The sequence below is a fragment of the Herpailurus yagouaroundi genome, unplaced genomic scaffold (genome assembly GCF_014898765.1).
Source record: "Herpailurus yagouaroundi ecotype Mexico unplaced genomic scaffold, PumYag 159, whole genome shotgun sequence".
NCBI lineage: Eukaryota > Metazoa > Chordata > Mammalia > Carnivora > Felidae > Herpailurus > Herpailurus yagouaroundi.
The window spans coordinates 29,211,485-29,236,551 of NW_024412400.1; the positions used below are offsets into that span (position 1 = coordinate 29,211,485).

General features: G+C 41.1%; 1 protein-coding gene across 3 annotated transcripts in view; it reads left to right on the forward strand.

The window, feature by feature from the left end:
- The first annotated feature begins 360 nt into the window (after nt 1-360).
- Nucleotides 361-25,067, forward strand: part of TMEM108 (transmembrane protein 108) — a 373,458-nt gene continuing 348,751 nt past the window's right edge. For 2 of the 3 annotated variants that reach the window (XM_040480210.1, XM_040480211.1), the window contains exons 1-2: nt 361-472; nt 7,202-7,320. The gene's annotated coding sequence lies outside the window, so the exon portion shown is untranslated. Of the gene's footprint in view, nt 473-1,053; nt 1,147-7,201; nt 7,321-25,067 lie in introns of those variants that run through there. The other variant, XM_040480212.1, reaches the window with a different exon arrangement.

Consider the following 25,067-nt stretch of genomic DNA (forward strand, 5'->3'; position numbering starts at 1 on the left):
CCATCTAGAGCTGGTTAGAAAGGCAGAGTATCAGTTTTCCATCACAAATTTACTGGATCTGAATCCTCTTTAACAAGATACCCAGGGGATAGCTATTCATATTTAGAATTTCAGATATCAATTGATGTATTAATTCATTCATTGGGCAAAAACAGCTCCGGAAAACAAATCCAGCCCTTTGTGCCCGCCTCGCACCGGCTCCGCACGGTAGCAACCGAACCCCCAGGGACATCGGAGCGGGTGTTGCCGAGGGCAATTTGGTGATTGGCTGGTCATGCCACGTGATAGGCGGGGGGACTTTCCTGTAACCGGATTGGCTCTCGCGGACTCTGACGGCCAGTGTCGGGGCGGGCCTGAGCCGGGACGGAGAGGCGCGCGCGGGGGCGCGAAGGCACGAGAGCGCGAGTGCGCGTGCGTGAGCGGCGGGGCTTTCTCCGGAGCCGTCGGAGGGAGCCGGAGCGCTTTTCCTGAGGTAAGCGCAGCTGCGGGGCGGCCCTCTGCCCCTCAGCGGCTGGTGCGGACCAGCGGGTGGCCAGGGCAGGGCTGGGCGAGGTGGAGGGAGAAGTCTGGGGTCCGCCCTCCCCAGGAGCTCTGCTCCGGGTAGGATGCAGACTCGGGCTCAGCCATGCCCGTTGGTGCCTCGGTTTCCCTTTTTCCCTTTTCCTACCCTCCAAATGCACCTTCCCAGCCCCCTCACCATGGTGACGAGTCCGCCCGAGGGGAGTTGCCCACCTGGCAGCATCGTCTCTGCCTTTGTTTCCCGCCTGGAGGGATGCTGGTATCGGCCCCCTCCCCAGGTAAAGAGTGAGCGTGGTGGGGCGGGGGCATCACGGACGCCGGACTTGGGCTGGGGCCTGGGAGAAGATGGCTTTAATGCAGTGGGACCTGTCACATGTGAGAAGGAAACGAAAAAAAAAAAAAAATGTGTCACTTTAGCCAAGCGGCGGGACTCGAACTAATCCGGCGGCGAGCAAGCCGAATTCCTAGCGCAGCTGTGCGGGCGGGGGTGGGGGGCTTGACCGATGGACCGAGCCCAAGTGTTGCTGGTAGAAGGCTCTCCGGACCTGCACGCCAGCTCGCACCCCAGAGTTGCATCCAAACTGAACGCTTTCAGCCTGCCGAGGGAACCTAGGTTTTCGTTAAGGGGTGAGAAAAAAAATTTTAAAGCAGTTGGGCGCTGGTCTAAATAAGAGGTTACATTAAGGAATTATAGATACAGCGAAACTGATGACTGGTAAACTGTGAGGAGGGAAATGCCTGCAGTGAACTGCAGACCAGACCGTCACAGTGAGATTCTCCTTCAAGAAGATAGGGATTTGGGGTGTGTGTGTGTGGGGGGGTGATTATCTCTGTAAACTGAGGTCTTTCTGGGCTGCTGGAGAGAGTAATTATTTTAAGTGTGTTAATGGCCTGTAGGGAGAAGGGAAGGCATGGTGTAAATTACACCTGTTCAGACCGCAATTCTTTGAAAAGTGCCTGTTTTAAAGACCATTTGGATGCCAAAACGGTTTGTGTGTTGGGGCTGGAGGGATGTCTCCTTTAAGTCCTACTTTAAAAGGGGGGAGGCGGTTGTGTGCAACACATCTGGTTTCCTACTCCATTTCCCCAGACCTGTAATAGCAAGGCCATACTGTGTATCTTATGATGAAATATTAACAGTCCCTTCAGTTTTCCCCTAATTTGTTGGATGTATCTTGTAGTCTACTTGGTAAATGGCTCATCGGTCATTAGGATTTTTACCATATGCTGGAGTTTCACCGTGATCTATTTCGAACTTATTCTGGCGTGAGCTGGATGAGAATCTGTCTCCCTGACTCCTTGGAGACATGCTGTTTCAAAGCCCTTTCATTACTCTTACCTTCCCCCATGCAAAGTTTTGTTTCTTCAGGAAACAGTGCAATGCTTCAAACATCTAAGACTCGCATCATGCCTGTGAAGTGCCTGCACTTGCTAAGAAATCAATTTACTTGGCAAGTTAAAACAAATTGAAGAGGCAATACTTAAATTTGTTAGGGGAAATCAGGACATTTTTCAGCTGCAGCAAATCAACTTTTTGATGGTTGTCTGAGGTGAATGGAAGTAAAAGAGGTTGCTGCAAAGCTTTGGGGGAATGTAACAAATGACCCTAGCAAAGTGAATATGGATCATCACCTGATAGATTGGAATATAAAGTATAATTAGTGGGAATAATTAAATTTGTCAGTGTTTTTTTTTGTTTGTTTTTTTGTTTTTTTTTTTAGGTGGCATGTGATGGTGGGGAGAAGGAATTCTGAAGGTGGAGTAGGTGGTATAGTTTGAAAAGATGTGCTTTTATGTTTAGAAAAATGTCATTTATGTAAATCAGATAAAGGTCACACTATGTTTACATTTAGCCTTTGGCGGAGAGGCAGGGGTTTTAAAAAGGTAGAGAAACATTTATAGGCTTATCCTAGGGAAAAGAGGGAGATGGGCTGGCTTAGTTCATCTTGAGGGAAGCAGCGTGCCTTAGTGACCTGCAAGACAAGGTTTTATTTTCTGATTCAATGAAAGCCCACTAATGTTGCTTTCCACGCAACCACAAAATCATTTCATTTCTGTCCTCTCTGGGTCAGGAGCGGGGAGGATGGAGAGCAAATGAGAGAGATTAGAGTCCGACCTGCATGCCTAAGCAATCGTGTCCTTTGCACAGGATCTGTGTCACATTGTGTAAACATAAGAGCCTTCACATTGAGAGGGGTCTGAGCATCTTCCCTAAGACCTGTGCTACAAGATACAGCTGGATAACATTGCCACAGGTGGGGCATGGGTGAGATCATCTGTTACAGAAGCACTGGAGGAAATGTTTAATTCAGTGAGGCTCCTGCTTGCCTTAGAGCCTTGAGGAGGCATTTCCAGGCAGAGCTCATTATTGGCTAGCCTGGCTGGGCTGTATATGGCTTCCACAGGACCTGCCTTTCATGATGGAGACTCCTGTGGAGGTTCCGCTTCTCAGGTTGTAAGCATCAGTTAGGTTCGTTACATGCTCTAGAAAAGAAAGGCTCACAAAGACACAAATCTAGCCTGCCATTCTTTCAGGTCCTTGGCTCCTGTTACCCATAGTCTTCCAGAAATAAGTTGTGCCCTCCCTACCAGTAGATGGCACTGCTGTCTCTGGAATTCCTGGAGGAGATGAAACACAGAGCTGGCAAACCAATGGTGCGTCGCCTCCAGATTGTGAAAGGCTGTGTCAGCTGTCAAAAAGAATCTAAAAAAAAAGTTCTCAAGGCCAGAACTGTTTATATTAGGTGGGAATAATGTGTGTTACAGGGATTGAGGAATGGGTACAATTTGCTGGTGGTGTGTAGGAGAAAGGGCAGAGGGTAAACTGACAATTAAGCATTGTATCGTAGGTTTTAAAAGCTCTTGGCATACGTTTTGGTTAATTGAACGTGAGGTTGAAATTATGATTCAATCAAAATTCCCCAAAACTTAATAATTTCTAATTCTTTGCATATAAAGCTAGTTTACACACATGGATAGGACTATGGAAATAGACATGTAACTTTTAAACCTGATGAATATCCAGTAATTACATGCTGTAAAGATAGTGGTGAGAGTATTAGTTAAACAGTGGTGGTTAAGTTACTGTACTTCAGGGCTGTCCACAGAAGGTAGGTCAAAGTTATTCTGAATCAGTTTCTTCTAAAACTTAGAAATTCCTGACAAATATTTTAAGGTTTTCTTAGCTAGTGCTCTTCTTTCGAGATTACATTATTCCAAATCTTGAATTTTGGTTTTATTAACCTTATTAGCCAGGGTTCACTTATCCATTCCCTTGTTTTGAAATAGCTGTTCTTTCTTTGTTACTGATTGTTCTTTGAGATGGAGTTTGTAGCCATATTTGAAAGAGGAGAGTACTGTTGACAGTGAGGTTATAATGTATATGGGAGCCTCCGTTTTGACCCTGCTTGAGCTGCAGGATGCTGCCTCTGGGTGTTATTACCCCAGTCACCTGCTTCCTCGTGCAGTTCCCTTCCTGTGGCTCAGCTTATTTGAGGTTTATTTCTGTCTCCAAGAGAGCTGATTAGCTGGTCTTTACTACCAATGCTGAATCCTGAAATCCTGCTGGTGCTAGATGGCGGTAGTCACAACAGTCTTTTGCTTCATTATGTGACCTCAAATAAATCTTTGCCTTTCTGAGCCTCTGTTTTCTTGCCCGATCACTGGGATTGCTGAGGTGGTGTGTGTCTATTAAAATCTCTTCCAGTCTTAAATTCTGTGGCACGGTGACTCCCATAAGGTATTTCTGAAGCCTCTGAAAAATTCTCTTACAGAAGGTAATTTCATACTGTGAGCCTAGGGCAAAAAGAAATCTCACTAATACTTCTTCCCAGAGAAATGATTATGCATTGTGTTAAAATCCTAATAATTCAGAGTTGGAAGAAACCCTAAAGGTGGTTTAACTCAACTTTCTCATTTTGTAGGCAGAGAGTTTCAAATAAGAACTAAGTGATAGAACTAGTTAGTGGTAGAGAACTAGGACCTGAGCTCAGACTCCTCTCCGTCTTCACTTCTTCAGTGTTGCCTTTCTCCACTTGCCATCAGGACTCAGAATATGCTGTGTCTACAGGGCTGGAGCCAAGAAAATTCTCTGAGTAATTCCTTAATGTGGCATTTTAAAGCCACAGCATGAATAACATTGAGTTGGGGTAGAAATTCAAGGTCAGGCTTTTCTTTGCAGCTGTTCTTTTCCTCACTGACTGATCCTCAGCAGTATTCTTTATGTGCATCTTTGGGTTTTTAAAACTTTTTTGCATGCTGTTTCCTATAAGAAAAAACTTACATCATCCTAGAAGAGTCACTCCCCATTATATAGTCTTATATTAGGTTCATGGAATTCTGAGTGCTCTGTGGAAAAAGTATTTCCGTATGATGGGCTTCTTTCATAATCTTATATATTTTATCTTATACATTTAGCACATTATTCTGGGAAGGAGTTTCTTAGGCTTCAATAGACTGTTAAGGCCAGGGGAGTGGGGAATGGAATCCATGGCACAAAAATAGGGTAAAAAGTCTAGAGTCTAGAATAGGTTGTGGAAAATTGTCAGTATGAGAGAATATTTGAGGAGCTAAAGACACTACGGTGGATGAGGATTGGGGGCGGGGGGACAGGGCAGGTAGCATACAAAAGTAAACTTATGGAAGTTCTTGGAACATTTTACCTTTATTAAAATGTTTAAAATTGCTCACTGAATGAAGATGCTAGTAGTATTTTGTTCATGTTAAATTAATAATGGATGTGCAAGTATTGATTTCCGTTTATCATTGCTTGCCCAATAAGTACTCCCTCCTGATTTCACCAAGACACTTTGATATTCATGTTGCTTCATTGAAGATAACATGCATTGTAAGAGGGTTCTCTCCCCACCCACCCCACCCCTGCCTATCTGATTTGATTTCAAGATAGTCAGTACTTTTCTGACTTGTAACTTGGGGGTTTTTGACTCTTATTTTTCACTTCTGAAGTCCTATGTTTCACTATTTTTTACTATAAGCTCCTAGGACTCCCCATGATCTCAGAGGTTCAAAAATAACATACATGTCAGGGATTAAAAAAAAAATCTTGAGATTCCTTTATTTATCTTTAGGGTTTATCATAGAAACTGCTGCTTCTTGGCTAATTATTTTTTTCTCTTTTCTATTTGCAGCCCCCAATTTTCTTTTGCTAATTGTTCCCCAAATAATAGTGACCCAGTCTGTATATATTGAAAATCTTCTTGTTTTTTGCCAGGGAGTATATAGAAGTTAATTTGTGTTCATATTTTGGACATGTGAAACATAACTTTGAAGATCACTACATTTGGAAGAACGTCTGCCTGAAAATCTCTTGATGTCTTTTCCGTGACACCTTGCCTACATTTAGTACCATGGTGATCCAAACTGGTGAATGCTACCTTCTGGTACCTTTTTGGGTATGGGCTAGAATAGTATCTGTTATTGCGTTGGCAGAAGAATAAAAATTACCCTTTGTTTCTCAGGTTATCAGTTGAGTTTATGTAATAATAGAAAAAAGTCAAAAATTTCTGTGTTCTTTTTCCAGCACCCTAATTTATTGTGAGATTTGGGGGGCAGTATTGACATCTCTGAGTTTATTTCCTTTTCTGGAAAATAAGAGAGAACAGTGACCACTTAAATTCTTTTCATTTCCAAAATCCTGTGACTCTATGAAAGTTTATATGGTACCTAGACTAAACCTATCCTAAAAGTGCTAGCTAGTTGGGAATTATAATCAAGTTAGTGCCAAGATAATTCTTGATATCTGCAAATTACTTTTAGGCTTACAAAAATACTCTCTTTCTTTATCTTCTTTTTACTTAAAGTGTAGTCAGAGAACAGCAGCACTGGTATCATCGGGGAGTTTGTGGGAAATGCAGATTCTCAGGCTTCATGCAGGACCTACTGAATTAGAATCTGCATTTCATCAAGGAGGCGTTATGTGTGCATGTTAAAGTCTGGGAAGTGCTGCTTTGTCTCATTTTGAGTCTTACATTGACCCTGTGAGGAAGGAAGTTAAATAAATACATAAATAAATAATAAATTAATAAATAAATAATAAATAAATAAATAAATACAGCTTAAATAAATAAATAAATAACAGGGAACCAAGATTCAGTTAACTAACTAAGCCAAGTGTCTTACCCAGAACTCTCTACACCAAACATAACACTGTCATCTTGGTTGGGCTGCAGCCAGCCCCTGTATGATGGATAGTAACTATTAGCTGCCCAGCAGCCAATGGCTTAGGTGTGGCTATGTTACTGATTGTAGCCACTAGAACCTGAATGGAAGTGCAATAGTGTTGCAATCCACTTATGGGGGGGAAAAACACATAAAGAGAATGCCTATGTGAGCTTCCACGCTGTTTTCCGTGCCTGACTGGTTGGAATGGAGAGGATTCTTAGGGCAAGCTTGGAAATTTAGTTTTAAAAAAGGTGGCAGGACATTCATTAGCCTTGGTGCCTGGATCACCACATGAGGGAGAGCCACTCCACCGACCTGTTCACCTGTTCAGTATGTATATGGGAACCAGAGATAAACTTTTATTGAGCTTGAGCCATTATATGTGCTTGCGTCTATATGTTGAACACTTAGGCTACTCACAAATTTACTTGAGCAGTGACTCTGGACTTGAAGTTATGGAACTTGTGGCCTAATTCCTTCTTTTACTTTTTGTCTTTGGCAGTTGGTGGTCGATCAGTGGTGGTCCAATATGCAAAAGTGAGTGAGTGATGAAAAGCAGCAGAGCTGATGGGTTATGAGGATGTAAGTGTGTTTGAAGGCTCTCTCACCCTCTACTCCAGGGTAAGTCAAAGGCATTCTCTGCCATTTTCCTGGTTTTACTGTCATAGAGGCTCTGGTCTCAGTAGCCTCTTGGAGTCAGTACAATGAGGTACTCTGTGAAAGTTTCCCAAAGCCTATATTGATTCAACTAACAGACACCATGGAAATCAACAGTTATGAAGACAAATTTCAATAGGGTGATGGGATGGAAGCTGTGCATGGAAATATCTTAATGCAGGAATTTTCATTGAGTTTGTATGGGATGTGATTTACATGGGTGGAGCTGGTTGACATTCCTGATAAATGCTGTAGAGAAGGGAACCAGGCCTAATGGCCTTTTTCTTATAGTTGTATCCTCATGTTCTACTGCATATAGTTCTCTCTCCAAGCATCCTCTTCCATGGCTTACTGTGCTTAACTTTTCCTTCATTAATTTTTTTCCCCAGGAAGGAAACCACTTATCACAGAGTTGATGATTCCCACTTTGGGAAGTGGGAGATTCTCTCCTCTCTTTGCAGTACTAAGTATAATGGATACGGGTATTGGGAGCATTAAAATCAGAGCTGGCTTTGGATTTTCATTTGTGCTGAAGATTTTTAAGACCAGAGGGAGAAACATACTGTTTGGTGTGCCCTTCTCAGAGTACAGGTGGAGGTCCAGGAAGGATAAGTTGAAAGAACGTCATAACTTTTCTGAGTTTCATGGCTTCAAGAGCTTAAACTAAAACCAGACTCCTTGAAGAGAAAAATCATAATTGATACAGATCTAAGCAGAGCTAAGGATGGTTAGCAAAGAGACAGGAGGCTAAAAAAAAAAAAAAAAAAAAGGTACTCAGCTGAAAAACTGGACGGAGGGTTGTTTTAAGCATCTCAGTTCAATACTGTGGAGACTTTGGCAGATAATGTCCCATTACCCAGGCTCATACAAAGGGCAGCCAGAAAGACTGATGTCCTTCAGTGTCTCACATGACTTAGTAATGAGTACAATTTACTGAACGAAATAGACAATTAGGGTCTGTAGATCTCTGGAGATTCCCATAAGCATACATCATTACTGCTCTGGAATAATGCATGTGCTTAGAGATAAGCAAAGTAGAGAAAAGGGAGTTGCAAAGCACTTTAACAACAGAAAAGTCCAGGTGAACAGCCGGATATACACCATAGCTCAGGGCCTGGAGGTTGCTAGCTCAAGGACCTGATCTTTGCTAGGTTTTCTCCTTAAAGGAAAGAAGCCAGACTTTGCTAGCTTTCCTCATTTTCCTTTGTGGTTCCCATGGATCTTACATTTTTAAAGTAATTAGAAAGTATAGAAGGCCAGAAATAATACTTGATTGGCATGTTCCTGTGTAAATACTGTACAAGGATCAAATTGTAGAGGGAGCCATTCTTTATTGATTAGGGGGGCAAAGAAAGTAATGCTAGAATTGCCAGCGAAGCAGGGGTTCTCATCCTTAACACTGTTGACACTCTGAGCCAGGCAGTTCTTTGGGGGTGGGGTAGGGGAGGGGCTGGCCTGTGCACTGTAGCATGTTTGGTAGGGTCCTTGGCCTCTACCCACTAGATTCCAGTAGCACTCTCTATAGTCAAAAGTGTCTCCAGACGTTACCGTATGTCCTCTTGGGGTGGGGGCAGGAAACTGCCAGCAGTGAGAACCACTGCTAAAGTAATACTGCTGAAGGGATTGGATTTTGCAGAGCAAGAGTTGTTCTGGGACTAGATTTTAATCATTTAGCTTCATTTTGCTACAGTTTCCCTACCTGTAAAAGAGACACAGCATTAATAAACTCAGTAGCCTAAGAAAGTGATGTACATAGTATTTGTTGTGTGACTACTTGGGGGCTCTATAATATTAAGAAATGATGCCTGTTTCCCCAAATTTCTAGGACCCAAGGATCACTCTTAAACTTTGTGAAAGTATTAACTGAGGAATATTGGGAGTTTGAAGAAGGGAGAAGGATTGTTGGTGAGGGAAATGAACAGTACTGGATTCTGATTTTATTTTAAGGCTTCATGTCCTATTTGTTACAGCAATGTATTCTGAATGAAGGCTTTCTTTTTGGAACATTAAGAAAGAGGGGAGTGAAGGAGGCAAAAAAGAAGGCTATTGAGAAGAATAGTCAAGGAAATTTCTTAAAAAAAAAAAATGGGGCACCTGGTTGGCTCAGTCAGTTAAGGGGTCCAACTCTTGATTTTGGCTCAGGTCATGATCATACAGTTGTGGGATTAAGCCCCGTGTTGGGCTCAGCACTGGGTGTGGAGCCTGCTTAAAATTCTCTCTCCCTTTCCCCTGCTCGTGTGCGTACACACTCTCTCTCCCCTCTCTCCTCCTCCCCTCCCTTCCTCCCTCCCTCCCTCCTTCTCTCTCCCTCCCTCCCTCCCTCTCCTCCTCTCCCTCCCTCCCTCTCCTCCTCTCCCTCCCTCTCTTCCTCCTCTCCCTCCCTCCTCCTCTCCCTCCTCCTCTCCCTCCCTCCTCCTCTCCCTCCCTCCCTCTCCTCCTCTCCCTTCCTCTCTCCTCCTCTCCCTCTCTCCTCCTCTCCCTCTCTCCTCTCTCTCCTCTTCTCTCTGCCTCTCTTCTTCTCCCTCTCTGTCTCTCTTCTCCCTCTCTGTCTCCCTTCTCCCTCTCTGTCTCCTCCTCTCCCCCCCCCCCGCCGGGGGGGTGGGGGGGTGGGAAAAAAAAAAAGTTTTAGTTGAAACAGAAAGTTATATTAGTTTAAGGTGTACAAAATTGATTCAACTTCTATGTTCTGCTATGCTTGCCACAAATGTATCTACCGTCTGTCACCATACAATGCTATTACTATATCATTGACTATATCTTGTGACTTTTATTCCTGTTACTTATTCATTCCATTACTGGAAGCCTGTATCTCCCCCTCCCCTTCACCCATTTTTGCCCATCTTCCCACCTCCCTCCCCTCTGGCAACCATCAGTTCTCTGTATTTACAGGTCTGATTCTGCTTTGTTTATTCATTTGTTTTGTCTTTTAGATTCCACATATAGGTGAAATTACAGGGTATTTTTCTTTCTCAGTCTGACTTATTTTGCTAAGCATAATGCCTGCTAGGTCTATCCATGTTGTCATGAATGGAATGATTTAATTGTTTTTTTTTTTTTTAAGTTTATTTATTTTGAGTGAGAGAGAGGGGCAGGGAGAGGGAGACAGAAATTCCCAAGCAGGTTCTGCACTGTCAGCATGGAGCCCGATATGGGACTCCATCTCACAACCCATGAGATCATGACCTGAATTTAAATCAAGAGTTGAATGCTTAACGGACTGAGCCACTTAGGCACCCCAAGATTTAATTCTTTTTATGGCTGTGTAATATTCCGTTGTGTGTGTGACCGTATGTGTGTACACACATACACCACATCTAAGGAATTGTTTTTTCATGGGGTGGTCTCTTAATGTTAAAATAACTCATGTATAAGTACATAAAGAACATAAAGAAGTGACAACCCTCAAGAGAAATATATCCTCCCAAATGACCACTGATCCTAGAACAGATTTTATAGGTAATACAAAAAAGACCACAGAATATTTGTAGAAATGTTTTTATTCTAAAACCTTTTATTTCTGTTTCTTTGGAAATGTGGAAAGGGTTTATCTTCAACCTATGCCCTTTGAGTGATAAATAAAAGTTTTACTATAACATGTGTTCTTTTGATACTCTTCTAGAACTGTGTTGGAATGGTGGTAACCCTGACCTAGACCTGAAACAGTTACATTATTCTAATAGAAAGCCTCATTTTGACTCCAAGACAGGGCCAATGCAGGAATTAGATGTAGAGTGTCCTGGCAGGTTTGAGTTCCACCTTGCTGTGTGTCTGGCCCCTGTAATTGTTAGACACATCCACAAAATTTACAGCAAATAAGACCTCCAGGTGATTCTGATGGATGCTAACATTTTATTTTATTTTATTTATTAAAAATTTTTTTTAAACGTTTATTTATTTTTGAGACAGAGACAGAACATGAACGGGGGAGAGTCAGAGAGAGAGAGAGAGAGAGGGAGACACAGAATTGGAAACAGGCTCCAGGCTCCGAGCTTTCAGCACAGAGCCCGACGTGGGGCTTGAACTCACGAACCACGAGATCATGACCTGAGCCGAAGTCAGACGCTTAACCGACCGAGCCACCCAGGCGCCCCACATGCTAACATTTTAAAAGCACTACTCTTTTCTGATGTTTTTTTATGTTGTGACTTCTTACAAATTGTCCCTCTCTGGCAGGGAGTGCACTGAGAAAGTATTTTCCAGGTAGTCAGAAGATATGTAAGATTTTTTTTGCGATAATCTCTTACGTCATTTTCCCAAATCATGGTCTAAACCTTTTCCTGCATTGTTCAATACAGTAGCAACTAGCCACGTTTATCTATTTTTATTTAAATGAATTAAAATTAAATTAGAAACTCAGTCCTTCATTCATGCCAGCCACATTTCAAGTGCTTCATAGCCACATGTAGTTAGTGGATACCATATTGGACAGCAATATTAGGAATGTCCACAATACTAGGAATTTCTACGGGGCATGGTGCTTTCATCTACAAGGACCTTACTTGTTGGAAACCCTTATTTTTAGTGATAATATGCTTTTGTTCTAACAAGACTTCACCTCATTTAAAACAGAATTGCATTTTGGACTTTTTCCATCCTGGGGAGCTTTTCAGTCTGTGAGTGTTTCTTGCTGAACTTTTACCTTGCTGTGGCATCTCTCTGTTACAGAAAGTGCCATGGGCCTGTCTCTCTGACATAAGTATACTGCCTCTAAAATATTTGCCCTTTAATCAGAAGTTTCTGAGCTGTCTGTTTCCATTTGGTCTCTCCACAGTGGTGAAATTTGTTTGTGCAGGTTGTCTCTTTGGATACTGCCTAGAACTTAACAAAGAGCTTGGGAGAGGTAGCAAGAGAATTTTCACCTTTCCTTCTGCCAAGCCCCAGTGTGGCTCACAAAAGTGTTTCAGAAGATGGTAGTAATTCATAAGCCTAACCTCTGAGGAGTTACGCCCTAAAGAATTAGTCTCTAAAGCAAATTTTCCAACAGACCTATTATAGTAAAAATTTAGTAATTAAGCCCTTTAGCAATGTGGTAGAATTTTCAGTTGATATTATCTATTACTATTACCAATATTAGTTGCTCAGAAACTATCATAATTAGAACAAATGAAAAGATGCGGAAATAAAGACACAATTTTTAAAAAGATGTAATTTAAATCTGAGCCCAAGATTGTTTTGCACGGTAGGGGGAATGAGAGTAAGAAGTCTGTGTGCCATGAGTATTATTGTTGGAGGTGAGGAGAAGGAGGTCAGCAGGGGCTGAGACTGATCTTTGGATAGCCTTTACTAGACTGCTTCACTTCTGATGGGGTGCATTGCGTGTTCTCTTACTGCTCTCCTCTCTTCAGTTTGCCTTTCTTTCTTGCTTTTTGTCTGCCCCAAATGTTGGAGAGGGCTCAATGTTTCTCAAGGGAAGTGCTATTAGCATTTTGATAGAATGATTCATCGTTGTATGGAACTTTTTTGGTCTATTTATGTCCATTATAGGGTGTTTAGCATCTCTGGTCACTAAATTTTAATATTACTCAAACCAAGTCATCAAGTCAACCAACATGTCCCCCCGTCACCCCCTACTTCCAAATACCTATGATTGAGAATAACTGACTGCTAGAGGGATGAATGGTGTGTTTTTGGGGGAGGGAGGAGTAATGAGTTGGAGAAGAAGGTACAGAAGCTTTGTGGGGGCTGGCTCATTAATTTTTGATATAACCTGACCTTTTCCCAGTGCTGGAATAGCTTTGGCAACCAATTTTATTCTATAGGGATCAGAAGAATCAGATTTTGTCAATGTAGAGATTGACCCCTGAGCCTTAACTCAAAAGTCACAGGAGGGAATCTGTCAGTGCCACAGAAGATAGACTACTGAAGCTCCCATAGGATTTTGGGTTTTCATTCTTGACTCACTGTGGCTAATCTTCTACATCTACTTGAAAGTATATTGTGGTCTATATGTGGCAACAGAAAAAATGCAACGGTGGCAATTTTAAGACAATCCAAGGGAGATAGGCTTCACTAGCCATTTCTTTTCTTTCTCTGATTGCAAATAATTGGCAGAGTAGCCCTTAAATTTGTGAGGTTATATGTATGCTATCAGAGAGGAGATCTGAGGTTGTGTTATAGTTAATAAAGAGAAAAGGAGAGCTTTGAGTCATTTTGCTGTGGGACCCATATAAATGTCTTTGATCCCAAGAATAGAAATTCGTTTAAGTCACCTAATAAATGGAAGTGTTAAAGATGTGTGAGAAAATAAAACAATGTCAGATATGTAGCAAGTTGGGAAGAATCCCAGGGTTCCTTCAGATTGAGAAGGAGGTGTAGTCTGGTCAGACCTCACAGAGACAGGACCTAACTCAGGACCAGGAAGATTGTTCCCAGTATTCTACAACTCCAGGATGTTTGGTACTACCAGTGGTTGGTCACCAGTAGAATATTCTACTTCTTGACCATTTAACATGGCATAGCATTTCCATTTTGGCTTCTCTCCTCATGTATTCCTGTTCCTGCTTTTTCTTTTTGTCCCCACAACCTAACTGGTGATCTGTGTATGGACCAAGAAGAAAAGGAATATGATAGTTCTGTAGTAACTATCATCCCTAGTGGTCAAAGCTCTTCTACCAGAAATCTTAGGGTAACTGATGCCCTCTCTTGGTCCAAACAGCTGTGACCTGGGCTACTTGCCTCAGTAATGACTGCGGTCCTGGCAGTTTCTCTAGCAGGGAGCAATCATGACATATACTGATACAACATGAGCTCTCTCTAGCATTAAGATCCTGAATTCTTAACTCTTAGAATGAATAGAAACAATATTTGTGGGTTCTGTGTAAAATAAAGAATTGGAAGATTATCTGTGAAGCCTCCATGTTCAGTAGCAATTGTGAAAAAGTCTAAATCCATTCTTTTGGGAAGATTGGCTGCATCCCAAGGCAGAATGGTAGGGAAATTGCTGGGCTAGATGTTTGGAAAATGAAGAGTTGTATTTGCCATATGGATGACTTATTTTTTGCATCAGTCAAATGTGATTCTCTCAGCCACCCATGTATCCCATAGGAATAATGGCGAGGTGGCTGTCTAAATGTTGAAAGACGTTTTGACATTTTTGACAAATGTTGTTTAACAGCTGGGTTTGTAAGATTCTAGTTCTGACAAAGGAAAATAACTTGGCTTATGACTCTAAAAATAAATTCTTTTTTTAAAAAAAAAATTTTTTTTTAATGTGTATTTATTTTTGAGACAGAGAGAGACAGAGCATGAATGGGGGAGGGGCAGAGAGAGAGGGAGACACAGAATCGGAAGCAGGCTCCAGGCTCTGAGCCATCAGCCCAGAGCCTGACGCGGGGCTCGAACTCACGAACCGTGAGATCGTGACCTGAGCTGAAGTCGGATGCTCAACCAACTGAGCCACCCAGGCGCCCCAGAAATAAATTCTGTATAGATGTTGTCATTTTGGGGATTACTGCCTTACAAAGTAGACTTAATGTTTGTGCTATAGTGTGTTTTGTGTCTTTATCCCTGATCTTGGAGAGTTAGCTTCATTTGAACCAATAGATTGTGACTTTACAAGGTAATGCGTTTTCATATTGTGGAAGGCTCTGTCCTTACTGATAATTCTGTGTCAGGGTAATAACAAAGGTCCTGGCTTCATGGACCTGCACAGCTGTGAGTGGTGTGATCTGTGGCAACACAAACAGACCATTGGTTCATGGAATTGATTTAAGGCTCTCACACTTCTCAAGTGCCTGGAACACAGTGGTGCCACATATAGACAATCAGTATTTCCTTGGGTGCAACTTTCGTTGAAAACGGCAAAAGGGGAGTTCAGCAGGGCTTCTGCAACTGCTGATTGAGAAAAGAAGGTAGTCTGTTATTGAAGGGTGATCTGGATCAGGTTTCTCACCCTGCTGCTGACTACTGAGATAAAAAGAGCAAAGATGCACCATTTGCTGTAGTTTCCCCTCGTCTGACTCTGTGAAGATCCCTCTCCATCCTCTCTATTGAATTTTTTTTTTTTTAGTGGAAAGAAAAAGGGAAACATGTAGAATTGTATCCAGTGAGGTTTAATATCCATATTTTTTCTGAATAGGAACATTTATATTAGATAACCACATATTGCCAGGTTAAAATCTTTAATATTAAAGAAGTACTAATCTTATAGTATAAGCTAAAGTAACTCAAATTTGTGCATGTACAATTTTTTTATACAAAAATAAGACTATATTCTTATAGAATCAGGTATTAATATGTAGCCCCTCCATGAAGATTTTGTAGCAACAGTAAAGACATCTGCTCTCTTTAGGGTATAAAGAGATTCTGAAAGATGGCCAAGAGCCAGGATCCTGAGTCCTGAGATTTTTGTCCTGCTACAGGCCACTCTCTGTGAGTGTTAAATGTGCACAAGGGTAAGGACTATGAGTGCAGATGCCTGAGGGCAGGGCTGAAACCTCTAGCCTTGATGAACTGGCCTGTCCTTCGTGTGAGCCACAGGAAGGGGTGATTTCATTCTCTACCCTTTGCCTCCTGAGCCCATCATTCCATCTTGGCCTTTACCTTTCCAAGAAGTGAAGCTATAGCTGAAATAATGTCCCCAAGTGTGACCTGTTCTTTATCAGCATACCCCCTTAAGGAGGCTTCATAGGCAAGGAAGAAGGCAGATAGGCACATGCTTCTCTTAGCTATCAAAAGCTGTCCCTGTTTTGGGGGAAAGAAGACTTACTGGAGAACTTCTGGAATTTTTAATTATTGACATCAGTAAAGCATTAAGCAATAGGACATTAGGGACCCCCAACTTAGAAGATAATGTTTTTACTTTGAGAGACCCAAATCCTATGTTAATACGGTGCTTGATTTTAAATCTTTGTTCTTTTCTGGTGTTTCTCCAAATGCCTTTCCCTAATGCCTTGTTTAGATTCTTTAGTCTCTTTGACACCTTTCTTACATTTTTGTCTTATCTGTGGTTCCACCAACTGGCTGCAGTACAAGGTGCTTCTTAACTGGGCATAAAGGCTGTCCACAGTCTGATTCCCAACTTTCTGACTTTCTTTCTGTTCTTTCTACACATAAACTTCTCCTAACTCAAATGGGTCGTTGGTCCCATTTTGTCCTGTTTGCATAGAATGCCTGTTTTTTCTCATTTTTCTTCAGTGACCAATTGGTTTGGCAGTATTGATAGACCCTTGGCCTAGGACCCAGACCTGCATTTCCATCCTGCCTGTATCAGCTTTTAGAAATGTGACTTTGGGAAAAATATTTAATTTCTGTCAGCCTCAATTTTCTTACTTTTAGGTTGGGGTTCATAATATCACCTTATAGAATAATTGTGAGCATGGCACTTGTGGTGCTTTTCCACCTGTATCCTCTTTTCTGCGTGTTTGGCACAGAGTTCTGCATGTAGGCTCATCATATGTGCTTGCTGATTAAGTTATTATTTTTTGTATGTTTATTTTGAGAGAGAGAGAGTGCATGTGTGCATGTGCACAAGCCGGGGAGGGGCAGAGAGAGGAAGAGAGAATCCTAAGGGGGCTCTGTGCTAACAGTGCAGTGCTGGGCTGGAATTCATGAACCATAAGATCATGATCTGAGCTGAAATCAAGAGTTGGCCACTTAACCAACTGAGTCACCTAGGTGCCCCTGACTAAGTTATTGAACATCACAGCAGAGTTGGTTTGCATCACAGTTCTTGATTAGCCATCCTCTACCTACCACTTTCATGCCTTCTCTAACTACATCTTTCTTTGATAAAGGCCACGATTCCTAGCCCCAGCAAGCACCTGAAGATATATTCTCCCCCCTCCCCCTGTGATTGTGAAAATTATGTTCGTGGACATTCATGGGGCTCTAGTGTATCTGCGCACATCAGAAATGGACAGCAACTTCAAGGTTACTCTACATAACCTCGATAAGAGATTCCTTCACATTTGTTTCTTCTCATATATAGTAAGATTTATCATAGAGCCAAATGCTATCATTATAGCTGTCATTGGAAGGTAAGGCATACATATTGTTAAAACAAAGTTTTATAAGGCCCAACCAACAGGGTTTTTATTCCAAACATCATTTAATAAAATGCAACATGACATTAACAGGTTTGCTTGGACAAACTCTTGGAGTTCATTTAAGCAGACTCTGCCCTGTATTGATTCTCAATTATAACATGTTAGCATGAATAAGCCTGCCAGTGTTCTCAAATGATGGTGGTGCTCTCCTGGCAGCTCTGCCCCTCTCTGAATACGGGGCTGAAAGCATATCAGTGTTTCTTTTGTTCTTTCTACTTAAATTATGGTTTTCTACATTTTGTTCAAATAATTTAAGCCATATGTTAGGTCAATAAATTTTGGTTTCATAAACTCTAACTCCTCCTATCCCTTCTCTTTTTACAATTTTTCTTATTGTCTCATGCACAAAAGAAGTCTTAAATTTTTTTCCTACTCAAGAATAACTTAGATGCTTGTATTGCTTTTCTAGTTTGATATATTGGTTTTTTAAGTTATTAAAATGGGCTATAATTTCATATAGATGTGTGGTTCTCATTAAATTAATTTTGTCTCTTTTTTTCTTGAATTTTTTTTGGCAAGAGACAGGAGTATAACTACTTAGATTCTTTTGCATTCTTTGGTTATTCATGTGTATTGCTAAATGGACCCTTGCCAGTTGTTTTGTCTCTTTTTATCTCAGGCTTTTGAAAGAAATATATAAAAAGCCACAAAAATGTTTGTGGTATGAAAAGTTGTGTTTCATTCTTCTCAGATTCCTCTTTTGGAGAAGAGTAAAGATACATTTTTTCCCCTCATAATCAGAACGATTATCTAGTGTAACTTCTTTGAATAAAGACATTATATGCAGGCAATAGGAGCCCCTTGACATTTCATTCCATAGGTGCTGATGGAGGGAGTGCCCATATTTGTGTTTCAGAGGAGAAGAAAGGGAGAGTGGGAACAATAAACTGTAAAACTGCTTTGCACTTAGTTGCTGGGCCATCCTTCTGAAAGTCAGGGAGATGTCAGGGCCTCAGCCATGTGCTCTTCCTCACAGAAATATTATAGTTGGAGGAAGCAAGAAATATAACCACTGAGCAAGTTGGATTTTTTTTTTTAAACCATGGCAGTAGGATAAGAAAAATAAATGGAAGGAGAGATATTTATCAGCTCAGACATGTGGCTGTTTTGTTGACTTAGGCCAGATATCCTACTCTACCTTCAGTTTTAAATAAACCTCTCAATTTCTTGCCGTGTGAGCTAATCAGAACTTTCTGCTGCTCCTGGAAGCTATCCCCTCTTTCCTCAGGATTTAGGAAGAAAAGCTGATGCGTTGGGGCTCTGTCTATAAAGAACTGACTGCCCCTCTGAGGGTTTGCTCCTGAGGAAGGGAAGAACGGCTTGCATCTTGCTCTTGTGCAAATCACACCCTACTCTGCCCTTGGAATCACTGCTGGGATCAGATGTGTGCTCCCTGCCACATCTTGTCCGTCTGGGGCTCCCTTCCTCTTGTTTGGCTATAAGTCAGGCTGCTGAGTGTTGTGGCTATTCTCTTGTGCCTACCAGCCCTCTTCCCAGGGTGGAAAAAATGGAGGAAGAATGCTTCTGAGGGGTGAGAGGTTCAAAAAGAAAAGTGCCAAGGCAAAGCCCTGTTTCACAGATCTGCTCCAGGCCTTTTTGTTTACCTAGATTTACTTCATTGGATATTCTAATTTGAGGCCATGTTTTTGTGACTTGGAGACTTTGTTACTTGCTGGAATTTTTTCCTCAATTATTTGTCTCCATATTAGACAGTAAGGCCTTTATAAGCATGAACCATGCCATCGACTTCCCTTGGCATTATTTATATTGCCTGTACTGTGGGAAGCACATGACAGGAACTCAGAATAGTGGGGTTTCAGTGCATTAATAATAGTTTCTGCAGTCTTACTCATTCCCTTTACCTCTGCTTACTTACCATTCTTGTATTTGTATTCAATAACCACTTGCTTGGTTCTCCCTGGAGTAGCATTTATGTTCTAAACAGGTCGAAATTCTCCATGCCTCCAAAGCAGTCTGTAGTAGGACTGATTCAACCATACCTGATTTTTTTGTTTGCTTGTTTTAAGTAGGCTTCACTCCCATTGCAGAGCCTGATGACCCTGAGATCAAGACCTGAGCTGTTGTTGAGTCAGACGCTTAACCAACTGAGCTACCCAGGTGCACCTCAGCCATATCTGATTTTTGTCTGTTGAGCTAAATCTTACCTTTTCCTCTCTTGTAAACTTGCAATCTCAGGAACATGAGCCACACTTTTGACTTAAGAGGATTCTTTTTCCTTTCACTGCCAGGAAATGGAAGATGCCTAGATCCTTTTCAATCAGGTCTCACTTGGTCTGTGTGGCTGCAGAGGAGTAAGCACACCTCTCTGTATAGTGCATTCTCATAATTGAGAGCCATCCCAAGTGCTCTTACTCAGACCACTTATTTTGTTACTGGTTTTCCATCACTCTGGTGAAGTCATTATTTTCGTTAAAGTTCTATTCCTTATCCTAGTTATTTTGAATTTTTTTTTTTTTTTTTTTTTTGCCAGACCCATTTCTTTGAAGGGCAGGGACAATATCTCATTCTCATGTCTTCTTGGCCCCACTTTTTCTCCCTGTGGACAAAAACCTAAGACTCCATTCAACTTAGGCGATCTATAAATGTATTAACCTAATTAAACCCAAGCATTTATAAAATTCAAGAGGAAGAAATGCCCTTAATACATTAACATCCAAACATACTTTAGAGATCTTCTGGTTTACCATCTCATTTTTTGATTGTGGGTTTATTGATTCAATTATTTCTTCATCCCTCGTTCCCTCCCTGCCAGGCATTGTGTAAGGAGCAGCAGATCTGAGGTGAATAAAGACATTGAGCTTATCATCAAATGGAGAGGATAGACATTTAACAAATACTTAAATGTCTTAGGAGAGCTCTAGGTATTGAGAGCTATAGAAGTCCATGATGCTGAGCTGCCTTAGGGCCAAGGAGGCTTTTGATGTTTAATCTGAGGATTTTTAACCTAGAGAAGGGAAGTGACTTGCCCAAGGCCAATTAGTAGCTCATGTGTACCAGAGCTTGGCCTGTAATCTAGATTTCTACCCTCCTTCAAATTTTGTGAGAATGCTGTGAAAACACTCATTGTTAGAATACTTCGGTCTTGAATTTCATTGGGTTACACAGCTTAGCTATTACATGAATAGCTTACATTTTGATAATGTCCTTATTATTTGTATTTGATAATGAGGAAACCTTATATATATTTTCCTTCCTTGATACCTGTAAAGCAGTATCCTATATTTTAGTACCTTATCTCCTCCTGGAATAGTTATTGGCTCCCCTCCTATTAGCTTCTCTCAACACTGATAGTTTATGGCCTTCATGAGTTTTACATTTTTTCAATTTCTTCTAACTCAGTAGAGTTTTGTTTTAAACTGTGTCCTACAGAATGTTAAAAATGGAAAGTGGCCAAAAGATGAGTGATGAGCAAGTAAGAACTTTAATAAAAATTTTGAAATTTTAGAGTAAACTCAAGAGGTTTTCTGAAATGAGTTCAGAGGGTAGAAAATGGTAAAGGAATCCCTTTACCATTCTTTCCTAACTCATTGACCTCTTCACATATGTGGGCCCAGCCAGAAGTGCCATTGGGCAAAAACTGAAGGGAACTTCTCTTTATATGTTTACTCAGAAATTATTCTTGTACTGTGCATGGGAAGAGGGACCAGATGGGGGGATATAGTCCTTGACAAGAGAGCTACAATAAGGGAGGCTGCTTAACCTGTGGATATAGTAGGTATTCTGCATCCTGCCTTGTACAAATAGCCCCTGATAGAGAAATATTTTATCATTCTACATTTGCTTGCAGAAAAGCGTAACAACAGATACAGAAAATGTGATTGGAGCAAGATGACACATCTAGTTAGTGAGTTCTTGAACTGTGTGAAATTGTCTGTAAAATGTTTATATTTAAGGGCATTTTTTTGTGGGTGGTTCTGGTTTTATCAGATTCTCAAAGGGATTTCTGATGACAGAAAGATTAAGAACAATGATACCAGGGGGTACCTGGGTGGTTCAGTCAGTTAAGCATCTGACTTTGGCTCAGGTTATGGTCTCCTGGTCTGTGAGTTGGAGCCCCATGTTGGGCTCTAGGCTGACCACTCAGAGCCTGAAACCTGCTTCAGATTTGTGTCTCCCTCTCTCTCTGCCCCTCCCCTGCTCACGGTCGGTCTCTCTCTCTCAAAAATAAACAAACATTAAAAAAAATTAAAAAAGAAAAAAAAAAGAATGATACCAGCAGAAAATATTGATGATTTTAAAAAGCTTGGGTTGATGGAATCTTTCCTTATGTGTCATGAGAACCAAACTATTAAAAAGTTGCTAAGCTTTATAATGTAATAATTTAAAACTTATATAGTGAAAATCACCATAAACAAGATTTCAAAGATGTGAGTAATTGAAAAACATGTAGAGCATATTTGTTGTTAATATCCATAACATGAAAATAGAAATTAAATTGGCAGTGATTATAAAGTTAACACATAATGGTGTTGGTGAATGTGGGGCCCTCTGGAGCACTATGGTTGGTTGGGTCTGTGTTGTTATAACCTTTCTGGAGCACAGTTTGACAACATACACAAAAATGTAAAATGTATTTGCACTTTGGTCTAGCAATTCAACTTCTAGACTTTATCTAGAGAAAGCAATTGCACAGCTGTTGAAAGATGCATACACAGAGATACCTGCAGTTTTGCGTTTGGTTAAAAAAAAACTATAAATAACCTAAATATCCATTAGTAGGAGACATTATTAAATGATACATGTATACTCTGGAATACTAGGTAGGCATTAAAAATGACGTAGTAGTACTTTGTTTTTAATGGAGAGATATCCATGATACATTAGTTAAAACAGTTCTGGTTACAGAACAACATAAATAACCCATTCATATAAAATTGTAAATGCATATATGTGAACACACAAAGAATGTTCAATAAAATTCTAGCAGTGTTTTTTCCAAGTGATTTTTGTTTTGGTACTTTGCTGTATAATTTGAATGTTTGTGCAATGAACAAGTCTCATCCTTAAAAATCATAATATTTAAAATATGCTTGGCCTTATTGATCAAGTGTTTGCAGCATCATGCAAATAAGACATATTAAATGGGTGGAAAGAACTGGACATTGTTTTTATAGAATATCAAGTTAAACTGTGTATATGCTACTATACTAGGTGATAGAAATACAGACGAGTGCCTTTGTTTCCTAGGAGCTTAAAGTCTAGGGTATCAAGTGGGTGTGCAGTTCTGTGGTATGGAATATGTAAGTACCTTCCTAAGGCAGCTTTTATGATGGTATGTGTATTCAAATATATCCTTTTACCTTGAGTGTTTACCCAAATATGAAAGGAAAATCAGTGAGTGCTTCACATTGAAGGAGATATTTTGGCATAATTTTATGGACCTCCAAAACCATTTAACTGAGTGTTGCTAACAGTTTTGGCACTTATTTTTAAAAAGAACTAGCAATTTCTTTCATTGGTAGTTTATTAGGTATCTTAAACACCTGCAATTTAAATGGGGTAGCATGGACACAGAGTCTTTTCCATGGCAGTGCTGGGAAGTCAGAATGCGTTTTCTAGGAGAAAAGGTCATTTTGCAAATAAAATTAGTGCTTAGTCATTCCTTAATCCAGTTTTTTTTCCCCTGATATGTGTATTTTCTTCTAGCATTGTCACATTATTTTTGACAGAAAATCATAACCTGTTGACCTGATGGACAAAATATAGCCATGAGACCTTTTGAGGGTTTTTTTTTTTTAATAATTATGTTCCCCATTAACATCTCATTTAAAATTGTCTTATAGGCTCAGAATGAAAACATCAGCCTGCAGCTAATGGACATTCTTTTGGGCCAGAAGGATAGGAACCCCTGATCTAAAGGGGTAGGTTTAAAGGAAGTTGGTTAGTGAGCTTAAATCTTAATGTGTTCTACCATTCATTTTCTGCTTCTAGTTTTGAAGGAGGTTGTGCTAAGGGCAGTATTCAGAAACATATTCTAACTCAGAACATATGTATTGCCTTAGAAACTTGGAGTAAATTGCATACAAAATTTACTTTCGCAGTATTAACTTTCAGTCTAAAGTCTGGTGACAGAATTTAATGCCAGTTCATTGCTACAAAGATTTATCCAGCCCCTGTGGATTTAAGAGACAATGGGAGGAGAAAGATTGGAGGCAACACTTCAGAGGACTTTGGCCAGTTACCTGGGGGATGTAAGTAGGGGCTCACTGGAGGACACAGATTCAGAGTGAGAGCATTCAACGGGTTGTGTATGGTTCCTGTCTCTGGGCCTGTATGTGCATGAATGGAGTAATGAAGTTGACCAGGTTGTAGTTTTGCCAGGTTGGCAGGTCCACATGAGAGTGAGAGGGAGTTCAGGGTATATTCTTTCCTCACTCAGAAAGAGAGTGGTTGTAACAATTGAATGTGGAAATCAAACTCGTTAAGGGGTTGAGGCCAGACATGAGAAACTCCAGGGACAGTGAAAAGTGGTAAGATAAGTGGTTTGCAGGTCTCGCTGGAGTCCCTGAAGTTGGTCTCACTGAAGATGGGGTACCAGAGGTAGAGAACTGTCACAGGAGATGGTGGTGGTTAGTAACACAGAGGAATTACAGTTAAGAACTGGTGTCTAACCTTGGAGTTAGGGTGGAGGACAAAGACTGAGCAGTCAGAGCACTGGATCATCTGTGTGGATATTGAGTTCACCTGGAATTATGGCCATGGTAGTGAGGGAGAATGGCAGGCAGCTAGGAACCCAGGTCTTCCCCGAATGAGGGGGAGTGGGTGGTGGTCTGATTTTTTTGTGACTCAAAGCTCAGCAGTTGTACAGAGAGGAAAGGGAGGGACAATGGTCTAGATGTAGGAAGAAATAAAAACACCCACCTACCTCTAATCCTTGTGGTTCAAGGTATGTTGAGGGGAAATAGCCACCACTTGGGTGGTTGAGATGGTGGGGGTTGGGGAGGAGTGCCTTCAGTGACTAGCCAGGTTACAGTTAGAGTAGGAAGATGGTGGGAGCATTTAGAGAAGAGGCCAACAATATAGGGGATCTTGCTCATGGCTGCCTGTGAGTTTCAGAAAGCACAGGAAAAGGGCTTAAGGCACTGGGGGTGGTAGGAGAGATAGGGTCAAGAAAATGAATGAAAGAGATTATATGGCCGTAAAAGTGGGAGGAATGAGAAGTGATCTGGGCTTCCCAGTGTGTATTGTTAATAGGGATAAAAGGTATGATGAAATTAGTCCTAATATTCTCAAGGCTATGGCCATAGGGGAGTAGGATGGGAGGCAGGCAGTGTGGATATTGGAGCACTCAGGGTTCTGGGTCTTCAGACTCTTGGTTGAGAGGTGGTCTTACACTGAGCACATAGGACTCCCATTTAACCCCAGCTGAAGGAGAGCTGTCTTAATTTCAGGCACTCAGAGTTCCTCCTTAGTCCTGCCCAGGGAAATGTAAAGAGCAATAGAGGGTAATGGAAGGCTCTCCTGTTTTATTCACTTTTGGGAATCACTTTACATATTTCACCACAGAGACTACATCCCTTTGACATATTTTTGCTGATTACTTTGTGCTTGATGAAGAGCCCTCCTTCATTTCTTGCTCCTTTACTTTCCACTTACCCATCTGTATTATCTTGACAGATGAAAGCTGCAATGTAGGCCAGTCTG